The sequence below is a fragment of the Antrostomus carolinensis genome, unplaced genomic scaffold (assembly GCF_000700745.2).
Source record: "Antrostomus carolinensis isolate BGI_N321 unplaced genomic scaffold, ASM70074v2 scaffold17084, whole genome shotgun sequence".
NCBI lineage: Eukaryota > Metazoa > Chordata > Aves > Caprimulgiformes > Caprimulgidae > Antrostomus > Antrostomus carolinensis.
The window spans coordinates 33,109-48,480 of record NW_010311585.1 but is presented as its reverse complement, the minus strand read 5'-3'; positions in this window follow the sequence as shown (position 1 = coordinate 48,480).

Here is a 15,372-nt window from a genome sequence, read left to right as displayed (position 1 = left end):
GCAGTGCTGTAGCTGCATTGCTCTTCTCTCCCCTCAGCTGAACAACTTTTTTCCACTGAGAACCCAATATCTAATTCAGGGACATCCTGAAAAAGCAATGAAATGTAAATGAAATCAATGGAAGCCAAGACTTTAAACTTGTACCTGTCATTGAGGTTTGTACATTAAAGCTGTGAGTCAAGTACTAAATAACTCTTGTTAAACACGCAATACTAATGGAAATGTTTGACCTCAAGCTCCTTCTGCTTCAGCTTCTCCTCTTCTGAGAGTGGCTTATAACAAGAAATTTGTAAGTCTAATTCCATGGATGCTTCCCACAATGAAATCCAGAAGGGAATAATTAAGTTTTCTTAATGTCTGAATAATGTGCAATGCATAGAACAGAAGGCCATGTAGGGAACAGGACAGAATAATACCTGAAACAGTGGTCCATTATGTGATAAGAACTTTTCCTGTACTGCATGAAGGAGCACCCTGCTGAAAAATATCATATGTTAATGTGGTCAGTGCCTGCATATTATAATGCATTAAGTCAAAGGAAGTGAATTAGTTTTGTGAAAGGAAACTAACCCTTATACTTGAATGCTTAATATCATAGTTAAATTATATGTTTTAAAAGAAGTTTTCTTGGACAATATATTTAAAAATAAAACTATGTCTCTGTAATCTCCATGCAGAAATAACACAAATATCAAAAAATTAGGAAACTATTTAACTACCCCAAAATGTTAATGATTGAAGAACTATTTCCATCATACGAAGAGAAATGTAACTTTAAAAATTACAAATCTTTTTCCATATACAGTACCTGCACATTGACAGAGGGAAAAGGCAACACTGTATTTATCTTGTTTTTCATATAAATGCTATAAATTATCATTTAATGTAAATTTGTTGTTAAAGATGCACAAAATAATTTTATTTTAAGAAAAGGAACTTTTATGTTTGAAATCCTGGGCCTCTTTACAGGAAAATATTTATTATTTTATATAATTCAAGAAATCCCCCCAAAAGTTATTGTTGTTCTATTTGCCATTATCTGTAACTCTGGATTGGAAGGAAAACATCTTCCAGAAAGAAGGCAGAGTGAAAAACCTCTGGTCCCATGTGGTGGTTTCACTTGGCTAGCACTTGGCTAGCATCTAAACAACAACCATTCACTCACTGTCCCCCTGCCCATGGGATAGGGGAGAGAACTGGAGGGTTAAGGGTAAGGAGATTAGTAGGTTGAGATAAGAAGAATGTAATAACTGAAATTAAATAAAACTAAAAATAATAATTGCAATAATAATTATATTACAATAATAATAGTAATAAAATATGCAAATGAGTGATACACAGTGCAATTACTCACCACCTACTGACCAAGCCCAGCCTGTTTTTAGATAACAATCCTGGAGGAGCAATAATCCCAAACCACAATCCTAGAAGATTGAGACCCCAAGCAAAAGTCAGAGAGAGCAAGACAGAGAGAGAGTCTCTCATTAATACACTGAACATGATGTGATATGATATGATATGATATGATATGATATGATATGATATGATATGATATGATATGATATGATATGGAATATCCCATTGGCATATCCAAATGCCAATCTAGTTTATTAATTTAAATATTCATCTCCCTCCCTAGACCTTGTACTTGTAGACTAGCAAGACATGAAGTCCTTCAACTTCCAGCAACAACTGAATACATTGATATGTTATCAGTGCTTCTCTCATAACAAATCCCAGGCTGAAACCAAAACACAGTGCTATTCTAACCACTAAAAAGAAACCCAGCTCTGTTCCAGCTAAAAAGAAGGACAGCCCAGCTATAATTATTACTGTGGAGATTTTCATTCACCTGAATGGGAACTGGTAGAAAATAATGGACAGAATACTATTCCAGGACTCGGTGATCTCATTAAAAATCCCAACTCTACCATTCAATTTCCTTCTTCTGCCTTGCTTTAGCTTGGAAAGAATAATACTAACATATTTCATAAGGTGTTGTAAGATCTCATGATGAAAAGCATTAGAAGAGTTATGCTTTCCTAAAAGCTGTTACTGAAATGGTCAGATGTAGTTAAATTGCTGCTGCATGTTATAGTAAAATTCAGACATTCTCAATTTTAACTTTTTTTTTTCTCATTCCTCCTCCCCAGCGTATATCTGCACGTAATTTTTTGCATGTCTAAAAACATAAAGAATCATAGAATGGTTATGGTTGGAAGGGACCTTAAAGATCATCTAGTTCCAATCCCCCTGCCATCAACAGGGACATCTTCCACTAGACCAGGTTGCTCAAAGCCTCATCCAACCTGGCCTTGAGCACTTCCAGGGAGGGGGCATCCACAACTTCTCTGGGCAACCTGTTCCAGTGTCTCACCACCCTCACAGGAAAGAATTTCTTCCTAATATCCAATCTAAACCTACCCTCTTTCAGCTTAAAGCCATTTCCCCTTGTTCTATCATTAACTGCCCTTATAAAAAGTCCTTCCCCAGCTTTCTTGTAGGCCCCCTTCAGGCACTGGAAGGCCACTATAAGATCTCCCCGGAGCCTTCTCTTTTCCAGGCTGAAAAGTTGAGGTCCCAACTCTCTCAGCCTGTCCTCACAGGAGAGGTGCTCCAGCCCCTGGATCATCCTGGTGGCCTCCTCTGGACGTGTCCTAACAGGTCCAGGTCTTTCTTGTGTTGGGGGCCCCAGAAACAGACACAGTACTCCAGGTGGGGCCTTGCAAGAGCGGAGTAGAGGGGCAGAATCACCTCCCTCGACCTGCTGGACACGCTTCTCTTGATGCAGCCCAGGATACGGTTATTGGCCTTCTGGGCTGCAAGCTCGTGTTGAGCTTCTCATCCACCTCCACTCCCAAGTCCTCCTCTTCGGAGCTGGTCTGAAGCCACTCATTGCTCAGCCTGTATTTATGTTTGGGATTGCCCTGACCCAGATGCAGGACCTTGTATTTGGCCTTGTTGAACTTCATGAGGTTAGCACAGGCCCACCTCTCAAGACTGTCAAGGTCCCTCTGGATGGTGTCCCGTCCCTCCAGCATGTCAAACACACCCATCCCCACAATCTTGTGTGTCAAATGGCCTCCTCAGTTTGTGTCTGCAAAAGAACTCAGATCTCTGAGCAGGCACTTGAACACCTTGGCTTTTCTGTTTAGCTAGTATATGAGAAGAAGTTTTCAGATGATATGCCCTAAAGTCACTGCTTAATAGACCCAAGTCATGGTCACAGATGGCAATGACTCTAACACTAGTAGCTTTGTCTCTTGCTTTTGTTTTGAAAATGTTTCAAGATGTGATCCTATGGTGATAACAAGCCATGAGATCCTATTGTATTTGATAAAAATGGCAGAATTTATGTTATTTATTGCCACAGCAGGAAACTCCTAACCATGGCACAGGTGCTGCATCATGACAGAAAATTCAAAGTGAATCCTACATGCTATTCCTAACTCATACACACAGCATGTCCTTTGCAGTGTGAAACTGAACAGTTCTACAGATACAATAAAGAGGCTGTTGCATAACTTCTGCACACTTGGCAAAAACCCTGTTATTGTTTTTGGAAAATGACTGTTGATAAACACTGAAAATTTGTGTGCAATGGAACCTTTGGCATGAGGAAGCAATGATCTGCTGTAAACCTGAGGGTTGTTTTATTCCATACTTAATAAATATTCAATGTACATCTTTCCTGGGGTGCGTGATCAGCCATGGTGCAGGTACTAGACTCCACGCCTGGAGAAATGCCAGCTTGAGCTCTAGAAGGAAACTAGACTAGAGAATGATTCTTCTTCCTCTGAACCAGGGGCATTGTCAGTCACATTACGCAGAAGTCTCACTCACAGTTTCCCAGCCTCTTGTGAGATGATGGAGATAATTTTTAAAGAAATGAATCCGTGTACAACATACTTACTCTCCCTTTCTCTCACACATCCTAGTGTAAGCAGGAGAGTATGGAGGGAATTTAACTACTGGTGCATCTTCCCCATGTCTTCTTCCCATTTCTTCTTTGCACTTCAAAATCCACTCTCAGCAAAAGAGTCCAACATAAGCCTGCTCTGCTGGATGTCTGGATTATAACTGATTCAGATTTTGTAACACAAACTTTTGCACAGCATTTTGTTATTAAAAAATTTCCTTATAAAAGATGATGAGATGAAACAAGATGAGATGAGACAAATGAGTGTGTCTAAAGTGAGTAGCAACTGAAAGAGGTTAAGCAGACTTCAAAATAAGAGTATTTTTCAGTATTGTACTGTTTTTATTTCTCTCCCTTGTGAAATGTTTTTTTCTTAAAAAACTGCATTGCCATAACTATTTTTAAACAGTTATTCCAAGATCAGTTGTCTCTCTAGCACTTCCTCCCTTTGATGTATTTATAAAATACCTTATGCTCCTTAATTCTCTTGCCTGGCAGCAATAATTTGCTATGAATGACTTCACTGTCAATGTTCCTGCAAAATTTTACACTTCTAAGTCACATGTAAATTTTCTGACATTTATTAAAAAAACCCAACTGTCTGTGCAAATACAAGGAACTCATTATTAAAAAAGAAAAAAGAAAAAAAGAAAAAAAAAGTTACCAGAGTTTTCCATTTGTAGTAAAAGGTCCATAGCATAGGCCTGCAAATGACACAATTTCATAAATTACTTCTTCTGGACTACTCACATCCTAAACTGGGAGAGCATTGTGTTGCATCCTGCACAAACACATGGTGCTTACACACAGAATAATAGAGAAATTGCTTCTTGATGCTTGTAGCATTATGTAGCATTCATCATGACTGTATTTGCTGTATCAGCCTTGAAATTGCTTTAAGATGCAGCATAATCTTTGCTGAAGATTCAGCCCTGCCTATTTGAGAACTAAGTGTACCAAGTTCCTGCCAGTTTTGTGAAGTCAGATCACTATTTCCACCTTGACAACCCCAAGCAATTATTCCTTTTTTTCAGTAGCTATCTCATGGCTTTTGCAGGCCTCATGGTACAGTTTCCAAGTACATCTAGGCTTTGAGAGATCATCAAGGCAGCAATTCTAGTTCTTCTTTTGGTCTCTACTTGTCTGTTCCTAAGAATATTGTATCATTTGCCAAGTCAGATGAGGAAAAGTGTATTTAACTTACTAGCGAGGAAAGTCATGCAACTCCATATGAAATAGCTATTCCTTTAAAGAATAAATTGTTCTTAAATTGCAGATGTTCTTATGCTTTCACATGTAATTTGCTGCTCAGCATGGATGTGTATATTCAGAGATCCACACAGTTCTGCAGGGAAGCAGGCTGTTTTCAAATAAATTTATTTAATAAAAGGCTATTTGAAAAATTACTTTCCAGAGGCTGCTATCAAAAAAGCACATTTGCACTAATAGTCTATCAATTTTTTTATATAGTAAATTATCCAATTCCCCTTACAACAGATGGAGGGAAGCAATTAGATGATGTCTCATATAGGACCATATGAATTTTATTTGCTGATGCCTTTGCTGAAACTAAAGCTGAAGAATGCACTAGAGCATTTTTACTGAGTGTGATCTGACACCTCAAATGAGATCCTTCATCCTACTTTTGTCAATCAGGGTAAATGCAATTATACTGAAAACTTCTTATAATGAATTGCCACTGCATTGAATCCTTCATGTCTTAGAACCTGAACAATACACGTTGAATTGTAATTCAGTGCACAGGCATGAACACAAGTTGAACATCAGGAAGTGTTTTACTAAAATCCACTGCCCCGAAGAATTTCTGCTGATAATTTAAAGATGGGTGGACTCTGCTAACACCGGTTTCTTGAGCTCAAGGAAGTGATACTTTGATGGAAAAGTTTTTGGCTCACTTTTTGCTTCATTTTCCCTCTTTTAATTAGAGGCTTTTTGCTTTCAATACAGATATCACAAGTACCAGTAGAGAAGACAAAGAAAGTGAGATCAGCTGTTGATACTAAATACATTTCAGTTAAATCCCTACTGGTGAAATAATTTTCATAAAATGCTTTGCAAGTCATGAGTGAGGAATACAACACAGGACAGAATATGTTTGTTAAAAAAATTGGAAGAGAGATTGATTTTTCTCCATCTATTCCTTTTATTGACTTACTTGCATTACCCATAGTCCTATCAGGTATCTTAAGGTATGAGTTTGGGGGTGTTCATATTTCATGCTTTTGTGAACGGAAATTATCAAACACCCCAGATTTCTCATCCTTTATCACTTTTTCAAGTTTTCTACCATGTTCAGACATGGTAGATATCATGGTCAGATATCTTGTCTATTAAGTGTTCTGATCTGCCACTTTTCTTATCAGGGATTAGTTTTTAATGTTACTCTTCTGAAATACACCTTAGATGACTTTCCAGCCCTGACCAGCTTGTGATGTAGAGATAGCTGGAAGGAAAGGGAGAAGGAATGGAGGAATATTTTCCCTACAGTTTTCTTGGGTGGGGTCATCTTAAGTGTCCATTGTATATAAACTTCTGGAAACATTCCGAAAAAAGATGAAAATCTCTTTTTCCCTTGCTGGTACAAGGTTTCTTTTTCCCATGTGAAGCTCAAGTGAGCAGATCAATAGTTTGTGATTTAAAAGGGTATATGTCAATACCAAGCCCTATGACACTGTGTTCTCATGATTTTGACATTTGTTCCAAGTACTTGTAATGTATCTCTTAGTCCTTAATCTTACAAACAACTTCAGAGAATTTACTAAGATGTGTAACTGGCAGTGCAAGCCCAACATAATTACAACACTTCTCTCTGTGTGCTTCATGATTTACAGTGAATACATAAAGAAAGAAAAATAGAGAAGTCATCTTTGCATCTGTAATTTTACAAGAACAGGTTAAAGTGGCTTGATTGTGATTATATAACAGAAAGTTTAAATAGCCTAAACCAGCTCAGATTTTAATCCCCAAAAAATAAGACCAAGATTCATTTTTAGAATTTTACTTCATACACTCATATGCAGCACAACTGTCCCAAGCCTAGACTGAAATAGTGAATGGAAAATTAAGGATTAAAGTTGAATTAGTTTGGAAATTTACAATTCATCCTAAAAAGGATCTGGCATACAACTAAAAGCTAAAGTAGAAGATAGAATTAATACCTCTGGGTTATGGTATTTGCCTTCTCCATCTTTTGCACTGGAGAAGAATTAGTTAGAAATTGCTTCTCCTCTTTTATTTTAGATGTCAAATTATTTTCCCTTTGCATTCATATATTCTCCTCATCTTCTTTCCACCTGCTGTCAAGCATTGCACACAGAGTACTCCCACTCTTCAAACCCTGTGTAGTATCACAGTTTCATCAGGAAGAAGTAGGAAAGATCTACTGTGTGCCAGGGCTTTGTCAGTCTAGTTCCTTATGATCTTTCTGCATCTCTTCCTTTGGTAAAGTGCTCCATGATTTGAGACAGGATGGCAGAAACTAGATAGGAAGGAAAGTCTAAGCATTACTAGCATGATGGATCCACACCTATTTCTATTTATTCCCTGGCTCTGACAAACTTCACAATTTTGAGTGACTCTGAGTCTAGTTTTTCACATGTAAGAAGACACTATTTATTTGTCTGCTTACACAGTCATTGCACAGGCAGGTAAATCTCTACATGGCTTGACGAGAGATGCAGACTGTGGAGGTGTAGGCAATACCTCTTCCAATGGCCAGAAGAGAAAGTAATAGAGAACTCGCAGCTTGGTTATTTTTTTGTATGAAATTTTCAGCTAGGCTGGGACTACTAACAAGTCTGGAGACATCATAATTACAGAACAAGTAGATTTGCCAGTTCTGGAAACAATAGTACTATATTATAAGGAAAACATTTTAGATCAGTGTTTCAGCCCTTTCCCTTCTTCATTTTCTGACAAGTTTTTGTTTCTGAGCAGCTGTAAATTTTAAGACATAAGGATAATCTGGTTTGATCTTTGCCTAACACAGGCCATAAAATTTCACCAACAGTTCTTGTGGAACATATCATCTTCCCCTAAAATGTAAGTGAATACTGTCAAGCCCAATAACTTGCGGTTTACTAAAGCATAAAAACATCCTGTCTCAATTTAAGGAATCCTAGAGATGATTAATTTCCTTCTTCCTTGGCAATGGATGATTACTAGCACTGCAGAACAGTTGTTTCTAATTTTCATTTTGAACTAGAAACAAATACAGGTCTGCCATATGATGTGGATGGGTACGGCCTGAGAGTTTGTCACACCCACAACAAGGGACAAAATATTCTATTTTATACCTGCACATATGTCCTTGCTCTGCTGGCCTTTTATAATTATGTCTTAAAGGTTCCATGTTATGATTGGCTCCATTTCAAGCCTTACTTTACTTTTATCCTATTTCATGCTAAACCACACTTAAATTCATTCCTCTCTCAGGTCTCACAAAAGATATCCCAGGCCACAGAAGAGAAGGTGGGAATTATGTGGTGTGTCATGGGATGTAACAGACAGTGGATTGTGTGATGGTGATGCTTTTTGCTCATAGAAGATGATGTGTTAGGAGAAAAACTATGATAGTACAATTCAGTTGTAAGATTCAGAATTATCTGCCTTGAGAGCCAAGCATCTGCCAAGCATAGACTTACCAACTTCTGCATAAATCACGCTGGGACCTCAACTACCAGATGCAACTGATTGCATCTGAGCCTGCCTGACTGCATCAGGCACATGGGATCATGGAGTAGGAGAGTGTCAGCACAGTGAATGCTAGAAATATTAGTGCTGTAACAGGGAAACTTGAAATTGAAGGAAGATACATACAAATGCATAAGTCATAACAAGTCCATCCCCAGGTATTCCCATACTTCTTTGACTTTAAAAAAACCCAAAAACAAACAAACAAAACCCCACAGCAAACCAACATTCCCAACCTGTCCCACAATGAAATCCTACAGATAGTTTCCTTATGCTCTTTATGTGTTGGTGATTTTCCATCCTCAGTGCCAATCTATACTGCAATTGGCAAAATCATATATGTGCCTTTAAATTACATTTTTAAAAGTACTGATAAAAAGTCTGTCTCAGTAGTGTAGTAGCTGCAGTAATAAACTGAAGTGTCTAAAGCTGTGTGCACTGATTATGGGTTAAAATGCTATTTGGGGAGAGTCATAGTCTATAAAGAAGGAAAAGCAAATGTTAATTAACAAATTATAGACAGAAACAAACTGTAAGATTATTACTTTTATAATATAAAAGACTTAATCAAGTAGAGTATTAGAAAAACACTTTATGTTTAAAAAATAAAAAGGCAGTCATATAGAGAATGCTTTAAAACAGTAGAAAATTAACTGGGAATCACAATAAACCTTTGTGCTTTTTTGCAGAAATATAAGGATATTAATCTACTTTCAGAAAACAGATGAGAGTATTCTTGCCTTGTTTTATTCCACTGAATTTACTTATAGCACAAATCTGAACTACTGTGTCACTCATTCAATATAAGGAGGAGTGTAATATATTTCTGAGGAAAATCCTATAGTTTTTTGTGTACAATTTAGGGGAGAGTCCAATGATGGAATCAAAGCAATTTCTCAGATGCCAGATGTCAGGATGCTATTTTGATGGATGCTTTTCTTACATAGTACTCTGAGTAAATTCAAGTGTGAATAATTTTTTGTGGCAAATCTGTGATTTAAAACTACAGTTTTACAAACCCAAGAATTAAAAGACATAATCAATCCCTCCTGACAATGAATTTAATTTAAAGATCATAAAAAATTGTCAGTTTTGAACTAGCTTCTTGTGTTTGAGAAAAAATTACATATAGATAATTTTTCAGGCTGTCTTCTGCAAAGTTAGAACAGGAAGTTTATTCCCTTCCCCTATTCTAGTGAAAGCAGAGTCTCAAGTAATCACAAAATTTGAAAAATTACCTTATCAGGGAATTCTCTTGCCACCTTCACCAAGATGCAGTTGTAGAACTCTCATGTTACAGCAGATACTGTGAGATGGCTCTGCTTCCACTCCACAGTCATATATAAACAATTTCTCTTTCCTGAATCTCTTGGAATGTTACAGCAGTGAAACAGTTACACAAGCACCGGACTTGGCCTTTCTCTAAATGCCTATGTTGCATGGCTCAAATATTGACTTAACTACAAACACTCTCAGCCTGTAATTTCAGACATCAAAACCAAATAGATGAAATATGTCTTGGAAAAGAACACTGAAAACAGCAATAGTATGCAAGTGACTAATCTGTACAGAAAGGAATAAAGAGCTGTTTGTTAATACAGAGTCCTTCAAAAGGAAAGGGAGGGTTCAAATTTACAGAATAAAATTGTTTTGCATAGTAAAATAATCACCCAGATGGCAAAAAATAAGCAACCCTGAAAATGGTAAATGTTAAGAGGCAGACTATGCCTCTTGGGGTCATCATCAGGAACAGTTTCATAACAACTATTTCAAGGTCTCAGCTTTAAGCATACCAGAAGAGTTTAGTGAACATTAGCTAATCCATGTATTACTAATCCATTATTCCAGAAACCTATGACTGTGCAGTACAGTCCTGGGTTTATGATTGACCTGGCCCTGTTTGACATGAAAATACCAGAAAAGAAATACCAGTTCAGAATTGTGTTTGGTTTTTGTTGTTGTTGTTTTTTTGGGTTTTTTTTGTTTGTTTGTTTTGGTTTTTTTTTTGTTTTTTTATGTAACTCCTCTGCTGTCAGAATTCAGTGGAACTATAAATATTGTAGGATATATTTTAATCAAGACATTCCTATGTTACATAAAAGCATCCTCTGATCCACTTGAATTTTTTCATACATAAAGAAGAGCAAAAGTAAGGGCAATTTACTATATGTCAACTATTAAGATGCAATCAACTTGGTGAACTGAGATTTAAGCAGTAACCTCCTTCCCCAAGACAGTATGTATATCTATCTGTTTTATGAATATTTAAGCAAAATAAAATATGAAGCAGTAGCTACTTAATCTGCAGTTTAACACAAATACATGCACTCAGAAATAAGTGCTTGATGCTGATCCGAAGCAAAATCAGAATGAACATAAAATAAAAGAACATGATATTTGATGTTGGAAGAAATTCTAAATAAAATCTGATCTAACCACTGAATAACTCAAAAAAAGTGCAGATATGAACATAATGGAAGCTACATGGAGCTGCAAAGACTGGTAATTATTTAGGTGAAGTGTGGAGATGAGTCAAATCAGAATTGGGGAAAATGGTCAAATAAGCTTTACATTTACAATCTGTGGCAACCTGCAAAAGAATTAAAATTACTATGAATACTGTATGTTTTTCCATCGCTGTAGTCTAATACAAAAGTGTCCACACTACTTCTAGGTCATGAATGACAATAGTTCTCTAAATCAAAAGGTCCCTCTCTTTGCCTAGCAAAAACTCTGAATACAGACAGAAAGGAATTAAGAGCTACTTCCTCATGCAAATAACTCTCTCTTTACCCCTATAATCTCTAACAGAGTAGCTGACATGTAAATATTCTCAGGAATGAGCTGGTAAAGTGCTCAGGTACTTTTGTTTCTTGTATACCCCTCTAATACTTTGCATTGCGGAACACCACAATTTTTTTATCATAGCAAGTTAACTGCATGACTTTCTTTATAACTAATTGTATATGATCTATCCAGCCTTGATCCCTGTGTTGTTCCCAACAAAGTAATTCCTCTCTCCCCAGAAAGAATTATTATTTCCTGAAAAATGGATGTCAGTGAATGGATTGAACATCGCAAGTTAAGTTTTCAAATATTTGGGTGAATTAAAATCTCAACCAACAGGCTAGTCAGGCAAAATATGCATGCAGTCCTTGCATAAGCAAAAACCTGCATTTACATGCACAACAACTGCATTTCCTACCTTTATGTGGGATTCAGCTGACAAAGCTAGCACAGTCAACAGTTCTTACTGTAAATATTTTTGAAAATTGAATTATCGTTTGGTTTTTGAATGAATTACTGATGCAAGGCCCCTTAAACTCCAGATGAATAAGACAGAAAACTGGTACAAATTCTAGTCAGATTTGAAGTTTGGGTTGGTTTTTTGTGTTGTTTTTGTTTTGGGGTTTTTTGGGGGTTTTGGGGTTTTTTTTTTTTACAACTGAGAAACAAATGTAGCATAAAATGTAAGCACTTAATTCATAATTCAGGAAAAGTTAAATACTGCCCAAACATAACTATGGGTTCTTTTTGGGAATGTTTCTTGAATTAAACCTGAAGGCAGGTAAAACTTTATGAACAGCTCCCATTGAAATTGGTAACTGGATTCCAGCTGGACCTGATCTGTCTGAGATGTAAGGCAGCCATAAATCTGATTCCAGAAAAACAACCTGTAATCATCTATCTGAAAAACTGTATTTGATGTAAGGCGTATTAACTAAATATTATAATTGTTAAGTATTAGAAAGAAAATCTTTATATCGTTTTTTGTTTTTTTTTGGAGGGTTTGTTTGTTTGCTTTAATATATATATACCAACAGTCCTCTCTTCAGGAGATAATAATTTCAGTCAAGGACAGTTTTGTCTAAGAAAGGACTATGAAATTTTGACATAGTATAATGCATTCTGAGTTGCTTGTTAAATTGAAAAAAAAAAAGAAGAAACTTTGGAATGAGACTATTAGATTTTACAAAATACTATATCACAAAGGCAATATAATATTAAAAAAATCCACATTTCAGGAAAAAATAATGGTTTTAAGATATGTAAAAAAAATTATTATATTATGGACACTGGAATTGTAGTCATATTTGTTTTGGAGTATATTTATGTTGTCAGATAGAGCCCCGAGAAAGATAGCAACCAGCAATTTATTTTCGGAAGTTATAAAAAGCCAAATAACCTAGCTGTCTTTTAAATGCTGTAGTAAAATACTCAGAATACACACCACAGCTCTAGGAAAAGAAAAAAAATTATGTGTGTAATCATTCTGAGCATGCTACTGTTAGAAGAAAATGTTTATGTTCAAGCTATCTAAAATGGTGAGACAGGAAGAGATGGTCTAAAGTAGGTTTAGAAAAAAGCCCTTTTGATTAGAGACTCCTGTGCTTAAGCACATGTTCCATTTGCACTATTAATTAAAGTATTTATCATTACCAGAGATGTAACAGCAATAGGTATGTATGTACAAGACAACAAGTAGAACAATCTCTGGATGCACAATATGAAGACAAATACATAATCATAAGTTTGAAGTGATAAAAGTTCTGGGGATTGTTCAGCTTTGGGAGGGGGGGGGAAGCAGTAATTCTGTAATTACTTGGTAATTTTTAAGAACATAAATGGATGGTAAATACTGTAAATTTATAAATTTTATATATAACCAAATTATAATTATGTTTTATATCTGAAAGAGTCATCAAAGAACTGAAACAGGTAATTAAATAGACACATCTGCTTTCATCAAATTTGAAATAATACATAATAACGTCAGGCAGAAACATGACATTGGGGTATACACTGTGTTCCCTGGAAATTGCTTAAGTTATATTGGTTATAACTATATATGTGAAACTATTTAAGTATGTAGGATCCAAAGAACTTCGTATTTATATTAGGCAAGTCCATTCATTTCAGTGCTGTTGGCCCAGACAACAGTCACTGAAGATCTCTGCCTATATTCGTATTAGGAACTAACCTATTCCACCCCAAACCAGTCTGAGTGCTGAGTAGGGCACCTGCTCACCACAATATTCCTCTCATTCTGAAGAAATAGGTGTCTTTCTATCAAAACCCCCTTGTACAGATGAGTGTAACGGACTGAATTTCTTTTCATTTCACTTTGCCATTTCATGTGTTCACTCCCTGGGTAGAATTTTTCTCTCCTCTTATGCTGGACTTTCTTGATCGTCTTCTTTGTCAGTAAGTATAACATAGTCCATGAAAACATTTATTAAAAAAAACCCAAAATGTGAAGACAGAAAGAGAATTGGATTAAGAGAATGACAGGAAATGAAAATAGTGTATTTCCTTATGGGAATTAAAAAAAAAAAAAATCATAGATAATTGAGACAAAGGAATAATTGTTAAGTAGGGAGCATAAAGGTTCATAAAGTACACTTTTAGCATCCTAAAACCAGGTCAAACAACTATATGAAAAGTATAGAGGCAGATAAGTAGCAAAGAGTTCACAGTCTTTAATCATCTTATACATTCACCTAAATTTTGAAAGAAACAAGTTTATTTGAGATATTAAAGTATAAGCTTGAAATATAAGCTTCAAAACACTGCATTTTTTATATTTTTATTTTTTTTTTTAAGAAATACACTCTCCCAACCTATTTTTCCTATTTTCTTCTTAAACACAGTAATACTCTTGAGATCTACACATTGCAGGGGATGTACGATCAACCACGTAGTGTGGATAAAAATCAGTTCTGAGAACCAGTACAAATTCCTATGAGTGAAATAAATCTGATAGAGTATGAGTGGAAATTAGTTCCCCCACAGGTCTTGTACTAGCCTGCACAACCATTAATATTATTCTGTTATAATTCTTTATCTTCTAAGTATTTATATAAAAAAATTTACTCATTAGAAATTACTGTTAGCTAAATTCACAAGAACTCATAGAATTAGCCTACTCTCAACATTCAGAGCTCTGTGCTTACTACTTGTCAAGATTGACACCACAGAGTTCAAAAGATGCTGAGTTGCGTTAATAAATTATTACAAAGTTAAGACAATATATTTGATACATACTTGTGTCTCCATCAGAAGCTGATGAGTCTAAATATGACATATTATTACTGAAATATTCAAATAACATTGTATAACAAAACACAACACAAAATATATTAAAGCAACTACTACACTTTCCTGGAACAGAAACTATTTATAATATCCAGGAACAAAAAAAACTTTAAAAAAACCCCACAAAAACTGCATTTTTAGAAAAGGCAATTTTTTCTTTTTTTTTTTTCCCCTGCATCATATATGTGTTAATCAGCAGTCCTAGCACTTCAGAAAACAGATGGTTGACAGACATTTAAGAAAAAAAAAATACTAAAGGGGAAAGCAGTATATCTGAAAGTATTTTATATTTGTACTTTCTAGGTATTGTCCGTTCATTTACTTTGTAGACTTTTAATTCCAGGATCTGTTTGAACTTTGCTAGAGCTAAACTTTGTTTAGAAACACTGTAACTATTTCTCCATTCAATTCATTTAATCAAAAGCATTAAACAGATTGATCTGCAAAATATAAACAAGACAACCCAGAAATCGCTCATATACTCTCTGTTAGTAAAGTTGCTAACTCAGAGTTAGAAATCTTGTTCACTAAGGAGAACACCTCAGTTACACACCTTCACTTTGGATTCACAGCAATGTGCTGGAAAAGGATTTGAGATCAACTACTAAATCCTAAGTGAAATCATGTGACTTAACCATGTAGTT